This window comes from Oryctolagus cuniculus, chromosome 11 (genome assembly GCF_964237555.1).
Source record: "Oryctolagus cuniculus chromosome 11, mOryCun1.1, whole genome shotgun sequence".
In the NCBI taxonomy this organism is placed as follows: Eukaryota; Metazoa; Chordata; class Mammalia; order Lagomorpha; family Leporidae; genus Oryctolagus; species Oryctolagus cuniculus.
In genome coordinates, this window is record NC_091442.1 from 47,928,953 (window position 1) to 47,939,879 (window position 10,927).

General features: G+C 39.0%; 1 long non-coding RNA gene across 5 annotated transcripts; it reads right to left on the bottom strand.

Moving 5' to 3' along the window:
- Positions 1-679: 679 nt before the first annotated feature.
- Positions 680-10,594, bottom strand: LOC127490977 (uncharacterized). Of its 5 annotated transcripts, none has more exons than XR_011379769.1 (4): positions 10,277-10,594; positions 9,733-9,768; positions 7,025-7,101; positions 680-1,718 (listed from the first exon to the last, which is right to left on the bottom strand). It is a non-coding gene; the product is annotated as an uncharacterized lncRNA (long non-coding RNA). The 5 variants fall into 5 exon arrangements; XR_011379768.1 differs by lacking the exon at positions 680-1,718 and adding an exon at positions 3,355-3,891; XR_011379767.1 differs by lacking the exon at positions 680-1,718 and adding an exon at positions 5,792-6,071.
- Between the last annotated feature and the right edge of the window lie 333 nt (positions 10,595-10,927).

Below are 10,927 nucleotides of genomic sequence, written 5' to 3' on the forward strand. Positions count from 1 at the left end.
GCAATGTGATTTCAGGCCCTCAACTCCCACTCTCCATTATGCACCTGAGCCTTCCTTTCCATCACATACCTAGACGTGTTCCCTAGAGATGACCATGTGTGTGCTCAAGCCCCACATGGAGACACCATCACACGTCTGAGACCCCCCAAAAAGGAACATGGAAGCAAGTGTCACTCAAGCTCTGCCTCCAACTCCACCCCATGTGAACACTGAATTAGGGCTCTGCCCCTTCTCTACAAAAGGACAAGCCCATTTTTGGTGAAGGCAGCAGTTCTTCCTTTCTCATGAAAAGAGGTTCACCACACTCAGGTCTGAGCGGGCACTGGCCCTTTAAATAAATCCTGCTTTTCTGTACACCTTTAAGCTTCTTCCTTGAACTCTTTCACAGGTGGAGGAAAGAGCCTGGAACAAGCCCCACTGGGAGGCCCCTTAACCCACAACATAAGGAGTCAAGAGGGAATGCAGGGAGAGAGGTTCAGAAGGCCACTGTGGCATGCTGAACAAGGAATGGCTGCACAGAGACGGTATTGGTAAAGGGGCTGAGAAGTGATCAGATTTGGAGCATATTTTGAAGACAGAGCGACAGGATTTGCTGAAGGACTGGAGATGGAGTACGAGGAAAAGAGAGGCTAGAAGTTTTTGGACTGAGAAATGGGATGAAACATGGTGGCCTATAGAAGAGAAAGCATATTTATGGGTAAAAATCAAGGGTTCTTTTGTATATCCAAGTCTGAGATGTCTATTATACTGTCATCTAAGTAGACAATCAAATGTCTTTCAGAGGAGAGAGGGTACTTACTTGGGAGCCATTAGCATGCAGATGGTATTTATAGCAATAGGCTTGAATAAGATTGCCTAGGGAGGAAATGAATGCAGACAGAAAACTCAAGGACTGAGCCTGCTGGTACTCCTCAACATCTCAATGTCACAAATAAAGGTATGGCTAGCAAAGGATCCTGGGAAAGAACTGCTGGTGAAATTTAAGGGGAAAACCAGCAGAGCATGGATTTCCCAGAAAAAAAAAGCCACAGATAAAAGTGTTTCAAGACGTGGTGATCAACAGTGTGAAATGCTGCCAAGAGTCAAATTTTGCAGAGAGTTAAGTAAGATTATGCCTTCCTTTTGCTGTTACATTATTTCTCAATGCTGGAAACACTAATGCTCCTAGCAATCCTTCCTCCTTCTTTCTGATTTCTAACTTGCACAGGCTACAAAATACATAACCAAGGTTTCTTAAAACTATATGCAAAGTAACTGTGGATATATTCTGAAAAGAATGTTAGGGTCTCCAATAAGCAAAGTAAATGATTTTTAGTGAATGAATTTTGTCACAAATTATTTATCCTCAACTATGACCAAGGAAGCTGAAGTTCATGGTAACTGAATTCTAAAAAGTCTGGAACAGCACATACGAGCTGGAAAATGATGAATACATCACACACTAGCAATGCTTTAAAGTATGACCATATCCAAAGAAGGAAAAAAAATAAACAAAAAGGCCCACATCATTCATAAAAACCAAAAGCTAACTCCTTTCGACAGCTTTCACAGATGCATGTTTGATTCATTATGGATGGACAGAAGATAACAAAGTCACATTAATACATAAAAATAATGCAAAATTTAAACTACTTACCGGCAAGCACAAGGGTGATATTCAGTACAATGGATATTCCACAAAATAGACCAATTCTAAAAGTAGTCCATGCTGGTGCCAGCTGTGAACAGAACAACAGCACTTTGGGATTAGGTCAAAATGTTATAATATAATAGTAGTATAGAGCCTCAAAGTTCTGTCATGAACATTTTATTTTATGGTCTGAATTTCTATAAATCTGAACCACAGACCCATCTATCTTTCATCATCCTATAATAACTGTAATAGAGTTGCCAGTTAATTGAACTCTATAGAGAAACCTGAGTCTCAAAATAAGATTAAAATCTTAGACATAAAATGATATGCACACTAATTTTTTTGTAGAGAAATTTAAAAGACAATTTAATTTTTACAATGTATACATCTCTAAATTTTGTGAGTTTCTAATACTCAAAGTTTGCCTACTTTGTACTATGAATACTAGAGTTAATAGTAAAAATAAGAACACTTATTTTCTGTCAGGATTTATTTTGTAGTACTTTTTAAATTACTTTATTATTTTTATATATTCAAAAGGCATACAGAAAAAGAAAGACTAAGACAGACAAACACAGATTTCTGTCATCTACTGGTTCATTCTTTAAATGCTTGTAACAGCCAAGGGTGTGCCAAGTCAAATCCAGCAACCCAGAATGCAATGCAGGGTCTCTCACATGGGTGGCAGGGACTGAACTATGAGCCGTGTCCTGCTGCCTCCCAGCATGTGCATCAACAAGATACTGGAATTCCAAGCACAGCCAGGACCTGAGCCAAGGCACTCTGATATGAGATGTGGGCACCTCAAGCAGTAGCATAACCACTGCCTGCCTCCTGATGTAATTTAAATGAACCTTTCGAGATAAAGTACATATTCTCAAGAGACTGGAAAATCAGTCATAAAATAAGAATTTCCAGATTTCGTTAAGTTTAAAAAATATTTTTCTCTGTTATGATCTAACTTTTTACATAGACAGTGATTTTAAAAACTACTTTTTTTTTAAATAAATAAAATGAAGTGTCTTAGATTTTAACCATAAAGGGTGTTGGGGTGTTGGGGTGCCGCAGGTTAAAGCCCTGTGTGGGGAAGTGCTAGGGATAAAGCCCCACCTCCACTTCAGGCAGTTTCCTGTTAACCTGCATCTGAGGAGGCAGCAGATAAAGGCTCAAGTCGCTGGGTCTCTGCCATTCATGTGGGAGATCCAGATGCGGTTCCAGACTCCTGATTTCTGCATGGCCAAATCCCTGCTATTTTTTCCATATGGAAAGTGAACCAACACCAACAGGTAGAAACTCTCTCTCTCTATCTCTCTGCATTTCAAATAAATAAATACACTTTAAAAAATTAAAAGGGATGACACACATGAAGAAAGATAATCTTATGGACAAATATTTATAATGAATGTTATAAAAAGTTTTATTGATATTAGAGGTGGTACTAAATTTCAGGTATTTAAATGTTTTCTAAAAATCTTTTAAAAATATTGAGACTCAATCTTTCTTACTTATTATTTATCAGTAAAAGGTATCAGACTGGAAACATCCAGAGGAAGATGGTCATATTATTTTAAACAAATTATCTTTAGTTTCAAAAACTGCAAAATTTATCACATACACCAAAAAATGTATACCAGTGAACTCAGACTGGTAGAAATGAATAGTAACAGAGCACTACACAGTGCCTACTACTCTTCTTTAGAAGCAGAATGTGCCATTAGCTTTGAAGTCTCTACAGCTCCCGACCCAAAAACCTGTCCGCCTCACCAGATAACAATTTCCATGCTTTCTTTACCTTAATGCCTCTACATACATTCCTAAATACCTACATCTTTTAAAATTAGTTACTAGCAGTTTTATTCAGATATAACTAATTAAAATAAATACATACTTTAAGGATATAATTTGTGTTTCTTTTGTTTTAAAATTTTTCTTTAATTTACAAAGTTTGACTATGACATGCCTATTTAAAAAACTGCTTTATTGATTAAACTGACAGAAACTACACATACTGGGTACAATTTATCTATCACCATAATCAAGACAATGAACATACCCATGACTTCCAAGCATTTCCTCATGCCTCTTCTTAGCCTTTCCCTTCAAACCATACTACTCTACCTCTGATGTATGTTTTGTCACAATATATTAGTTTGCATTTTACAGACACTTGGGTAGGTGGAATCACAAGCATTATACTGTTGTTTTTTGGGTCTGCATTCCTTCTGTCAGCATAAGGCATTTGAGAGTCATCCATTTTGCTGCATTAAAAGTAAGTTATTCCTTTTATTGCTGAGTGCTAAATCATTGTATGGATATATCATAAATTGTTTATCATTCACATATTAATGGACATTTGGATTTTTAATCAGTTTTAGCTTCTTATAAATAAAGTTGCTATGAATGTTTATGTATCACCTTTATATGGACATACACTTACATTTAGGTAAACATTTAGGAGTATAACAGATCATGTTAAAAGCGTAGTGGTGGGGGGCCAACGCTGTGGTGTAGTAGGCTAAGCCTCCACCCATGGAGCCATCATCCCATATGGGTGCTGGTTCATGTCTCGGCTATTCACCTTGAGATCCAGCTCTCTGCTATGGCCTGGGAAAGCAGTGGAGGACGGCCCAAATGCTTGGGCCCCTGCACCCGTGTGGGAGACCCAGAGGAAGCTCCTGGCTTTGAATCAGCCCAGCTCCAGCAGTTGAGGCCATTTGGGGAGTGAACCAGTGGATGGAAGAACATTTTCTCTGTCTCCCCCCTCTCTGTCTGTAACTCTGCCTCTCAAGTAAATAAATAAAATTTAAAAAAATAAAAAGTGTAGTGGTTATACCATTTTACATTGCATCACAGCATATGAAAACCGAGAACTTTTGTTCCTCCAATATTTATTATGATTACTTTTTAAATTTTAGCTATTCTAATAGGTATTATAGCATTACTGGTTTATTATATAATGATATTGAGCATCTTGTCACATGCTAATATTTTTACCCATATGTACTTGATAAAGTTCCTATTTACCTTTTTTCTCCCCTGGATTATTATTATTATTTTTTTTGACAGGCAGAGTGGACAGTGAGAGAGACAGAGAAAGGTCTTCCTTTTCCGTTGGTTCTTTAATGTTTTGTAATTTTCATTGTACAGATCTTTTACATTCTTAGAAAAATTTTTTTCAAGGTATTTGTTTTGTAGCTATTGTGAATGGGATTGATCTTAGAAATTCTTTCTCAGCCATGGCATTGTCTGTATACACAAAGGCTATTTATTTTTGTGTGTTAATTTTATATCCTGCCATTTTACCAAACTCTTGTATGAGTTCCAATACTCACTTAGTGGAGTCTTTTGGATCTCCTAAATATAGAATCATGTCATAATTAAGCTTCAAGTTGTATTCAATTCAGCAATATTTCATAGTTTTTACTATGAATGTCTTGGACATCTTTTGTCAGAATTTTCCCTACATATTTCATATTTTGATGGTATTATAAATAGCACTGTTTCTGTTTCCAAATGTTCTTGCTATTGTATAAACACACAAATGAGTAGAATGCTTATCTTGAGCTCTTTTATTGGTTCTTATTAGTTCTTATAAACCCATAGACTCACTGGATTTTCTACAAAGATCATCCCCGTCAATGGCAGAAAAATCTCAAAAGTTTTACTTCATCATTTCTAATCTAAATGCCATTTATTTCTTTTTCTTATTTTACAATGATGGCTACCCTCAGCAGCACAATGTTGAACAGAAGTGGTAAGAGAAAATATCGGTTTTGGTTCATAGCCTTGGGGAGAAAGTATTCAGTGTTTTACCATTAACTATGGTATTAATTATAGATTTTTCATAGATGCCTCTTATTAAGTTATGGAAGCCCTTTCTGTTATTGATTTCAGTTCCACTGTAGTCAAAGAATATATCATGTACAATTTAAGTCCTTGTAAATTCATTGGAATTTATTTATGATACAGAAGATATCACCTAATAGAGTCTTAATAGAGTCTTTCTTTTTGGTATAACCGATAGATTTTAGATAATGTTATATAGCAATCCAACAGATATGAACACACTGCATCATTTAAAAAGTAATCATTTCGAGAAACCAAAGCTAGTATGTCATTAAAAATAAACAAGAGAGGGAATACAGGCAGGTTAAAAAGAGAAAGTTGGGGTGACATTATAATTCATTATGAACAAAAATCTGGCATTTTATTTTTTAAAACTATAATAGTATCAGTAACAACTACTTATAAAATGTATCTGAAATTCTTGCTTTAAGGTTATGAAACCAGCTAAACAGATTGTGCTGATTATTACATAGGCAAAAGCAAACAAACCACTAGACACAATATTAACCTGAGCAGCTCCCAAAGGGGGAACACGTAAATGCTTCATAGCTTTTTGTCTGTCACCAACTTCAAGTTCATTGGTCACTACAGCCTAGAAAGATGTTATTAACTTATGAAATGAGTTATACTAAATTTGAATCTTGCATTAATAATTATGCAACATTTGTATACATTGTTTTGTGATAATCTCTTGATGAGTTTATACTGACAAGGCAAAAGAAAAAAAATCATAAGACTATTGTATTGAGGGCCAGCATGGTGGCGTAGCAGGTTAAGCTGTCACTACAGTGCTAGCATCCCATACGGGTGCCGGTTCGAGTCCTTACTGCTCCACTTCTGCACCCACATGGGAGACCCTGAGGAAACTCCTGGCCCAACCCCAACTGTGGTGGCCATTTGGAGTGTGAAACAGCAGATGGAAGATCTTTCTCTCTCTGTAACTCTGCCTTTCAAATAAATAAAAATTAAATTTAAAAAGATTATATATATTGATGGCTGGGGCCTCGGCTTACTAGGCTAATCCTCCGCCTTGCGGCACTGGCACACCAGGTTCTAGTCCCGGTCGGGGTGGCGGATTCTGTCCTGGTTGCCCCTCTTCCAGGTCAGCTCTCTGCTGTGGCCTGGGAGTGCAGTGGAGGATGGCCCAGTGCTTGGGCCCTGCACGCCATGGGAGACCAGGATAAGTACCTGGCTCCTGCCATCGGATCAGCGCTGTGCGCCGGCTGCAGCACGCCGGCCGCGCCGGCCATTGGAGGGTGAACCAACAGCAAAGGAAGACCTTTCTCTGTCTCTCTCTCTCACTGTCCACTTTGCCTGTCAAAAAAATAAAAAAATAAAAAATAAAAAATAAAAAAGACTATATGTATTGAAAGCTACCAACTATTTTGAGAATAGGAATGAGGAAGTATTTCTTTAAAAATAAGACATGAATGTGATTGCAGATACATGGTTGATAAGTGGGATTATTATACCTCAGTTTCACAGATGAGCTGGTTCATTTTCTTGCATGTATAAAATGGGGCTACTTCTACATGAGCCACTCACCAATCTGCTCCATGAGATGTTTCCAGGATCTTGTCATGCCTTTTAAGGATGTTCCAAAATCCTGTAAAATTCAGATTCTACAGGAAGAAATGAAAAACACAACCATAAAATCTACCATCACCAAAGATGAAAAGCAATAAGCACTAAGCTGACTAGACAAAACCTGAGTACACTGGGAGATGCAATGCTCCTGTGTAAAGAATACTTCCAGAAAAGGTCTTGCATGTATCACACACTAAATATTGTGGGGAGCAACTGAGACTAGACTAAATTACTGGAACTGCTAGGACTAATTCTATGCATCTGATCTCCCACCATATGGCGCTGAGAGGGAATAAACAACTTCCACACAGCTGCCTCACCAAGTCAACTAACAAGCTGCAGGAGCTGATCCTGCTCCTGACTGGAGGAGAGCAGTGTGCTCAGCATATGGGGAGAGAATGCCAGCAGAGCACGATTGGTGGAAGAAATGCTATTTAGCAAGAATCCATTGTTAGAGCATTTCCTTATTTTGTTTAAAACTTCAAATGTCAACAGCCATAACTATTTATTTATATTACTTCTGGAAAGTGACATTCTTGGTGAAACTAAGTACTCGGGCCCTCAGGCCATCCTCCACTGCCTTCCTGGGTGACAGCAGAGAGCTGGACTGGAAGAGGAGCAACTGGGACAGAATCCAGCGCCCAAACTGGGACTAGAACCCAGGGTGCTGGCGCCACAGGCAGAGGATTAGCCAAGTGAGCCATGGCTCCGGCCCCTCAGTTTCTACAATCACAAAATACCATACTTCTGGGGCACTGGGTCGAGTCCTGGATACTCCATTTCTGATCCAGCTCCCTGCTCATGCACCTGGGAAAGAAGTGGAAAATAGCCCAAGTGTTTGGACCCCTACACCTGGGAGACCTGGAAGACGCTCCTAACCCTTAGTTTTGGATTAGCCCAGATCTTGCTGTTGTGGTCATTTGGGGAGTGATCCAGAGAATGGAATCTCTCTCTCCCCTTCACTCTATTACTCTGCCTTTTAAATGAATAAAAAAGTCTTTGTCGCTCCCCCTCTTCGTGGAGGAGCAACACAGGACCCTGCGCTGTTCTTTCGTCTGCTCGGCCCTCCCCGGGTTTGCTGCTGGTTCTTCCCGGGTTGGCTACTATCCCTTCCACCTCCGTGGAAGGGCAGTTCCCCCTGGCCACATTCCCCACTTCCGCAGGGGAGCGGCACACCGCCGGCCGGCTTTCTCGGGGGCTGCACAGGTGTTCCCTCAGATGTTCCCCTTAGATGTTCCCCTTAGATGTTCCCTGTTGCATGCCGTCTCTCTCCTTTATAGTCCTCCTCTGCCAATCCTAACTCGGCTGCCCACACGCCGAGTACGCTGCTCTCCTCCAATCAGGAGCAAGTCCTACAGTTTATTGGTTGAACTGGAGGCAGCTGTGCGGAAGCTGTTTACTTCTCTCCCAGCGCCATACTGTGGGAGAGCAGATGCATAGAATAAGTCTTAATTCCAGTAACTCAGTCCAGTCCGGATTGCTCCCCACAGTCTTTTAAAATATACCATACTTCTTTACAGTATCAAATTCTATCATGCTTTACAAAAAAGTAGGAAGCCATGCACTTGCAAAGTTAAATTACAAACCAGAGGTCTCCCAAGATGACTCATCAACTATCCCTATCAGTAAAAAAATTAGCACTCACTGCAAATAGGCCTTGCTTGCTTCTTTATAGTTTTCCCTCGTACTTCACTCTACTTGGAGTGCATGTGTCATAACTTGGAGGCAGTTTTTAGTTAATCTTCTCTCCTTCTCAAAAGAAACACATTCTTACAGAATAACACATGCTTACAGAATAAACCCAAAAAACTCGGAATAGAACACAATTTCTATAGTTAAAAACTATTCTTGCTTTCCCAAGGAGTATTTTATAATGATACAAAACAAATTGATACTGAATTTTACAGGGAATTTCTCTGTAACACACAAGCACAGAGCTAATAAACTAAGAAATGTTAATGTTTTTAAAGCATTATAGGAAAGTGGAATATATATTAATATATATTCATTAAAAATTAAATTATAAATCTTAAATTAAACATGGTAGAGGATGGGAGGCATCATGTTCTTTAAACTGTATATATGAAATAATGAAATCTGTTTTAATGATAAAAACACAAAGTTCAAAGAAAAGGAATGTGTCATTGTATTATATATATATATTTTATAATGAGAAGTTTTCTATTAAATTATTTTCCCCTGAGTTTGTATGTGAATGATAACTCTTAAGTGACCAAAGGAAAAAACTCTGAATTTTTCAAAGAGGAAGATGGAAATACATGCATTGCATTAACAATTTATATAGTTATTTCAGATATGAAACTTTAGTTACTCTTAATTTTGAAATTCTTATATCCCAGGTATTGCTTTTATAGCATAATTTAGCTTTCTATGTGGTATATCATCCTATGATGATCCTAACCACTCATCTAAGTAATAATCAAAAGAATAAAATGAAAAAAAGTATATCAAGTCTATAAAGAAAAGGAAGTTGATTTACCTATTTAAATAGCTTTCTATTAAATTCCTAATAAATTTAACTATGTCAAGAGTGATGCAAGGAACAAAAAATGAATAAATGTCCTATATCTCTGTAATTTAGAAAAGCTGCCGTTTTAGAAACACTGAGTGATAGATATAAGTGATAGATTTAAGTCCTTACTCACATTTGCCATATCCTGATTTCTGTTCTTTCTCAGGATCTTTAAAAAACAAACAACAAAACAGCCATATTGCAGCCTGTCAAGAATAAAGGTTCTTCTAGTGGCACATTAAGAAGTCCAGAACTTTTATTAATGTTCATTGAAGGAATGTTAACAATCCAACTGCTTTTGGAAAATATTTGCTATTGCCTAGAAGGAACATAAATGTTCTTTCATCCCAGCAATGGTTTGGTAGATATGTATTATTTCTTCTATCAGCATTATCAGAGTTGCTGCTAAAAATAGGACACAAACGGCTGCCCTGTAAAGCTACCCCAACTCAGAAATTTTTAGAAAATTAATCTTCAAAAACAGAAGTCCTGTTAGCACCGTTGTACTGTCTCTGATACTTGCTTTTTAGCCAATAAGGGCATCTGAAATCCCAACAACAACATGCTAAGGAGTATCCTTTTCCAATGGACTCGTTTGTAGAGTTCCAGGTGAATCCCATCTCCAGGGATGTCTCATTTACTGCAAGGTGCCATTCACCTGGGTAAAATCTCATTACCTGACAGTTCTGCAGCAGGAACACTGAGGGAGAACTCGCTGAAGGCCAGTTTAAGGTCTTTATACTCCTGTGGTGGACAAGTTCCTCACGGGACAGGGGGAGGACTGGTTTTCTAGTTGTCGCAGCGTAGTAACACCAGCAGTGTCGTTCTGAGCCTCCAGTGACGACTGCAGCTCATTCTGAAGTGTGGAGACCTGCGCTGAGCCTCTGCGGGCTTCTCTGTAAGAAAACAAGATCGTCCAATCAGGAAGATAAAAAGGTGATGGAAGTTTTCAATGGGGCGGTGGTTAAAAAGCTGACTGGGGCCGGCGCTGCGGCTCACTAGACTAATCCTCCGTCTGTGGCGCCGGTACCGTGGGTTCTAGTCCTGGTTTGGGGCGCTGGTTCTGTACTGGTTGCCCCTCTTCCAGTCCAGCTCTCTGCTGTGGCCCGGGAGTGTGGTGGAGGATGGCCCAAGTGCTTGGGCCCTGCACCCGCATGGGAGACCAGGAGGAAGCACCTGGCTCCTGGGTTCAGATTGGTGCAGTGCGCCTACAGTGTTGGCCATTTGAGGGGTGAACTGGTGGAGGGAAGACCTTTGTCTCTCTCTCTTTCTCTCTCTAACACTGTCAAAAGTTTTTTTTAATTAAAAAAAAAAAAGCTGACTGGGAC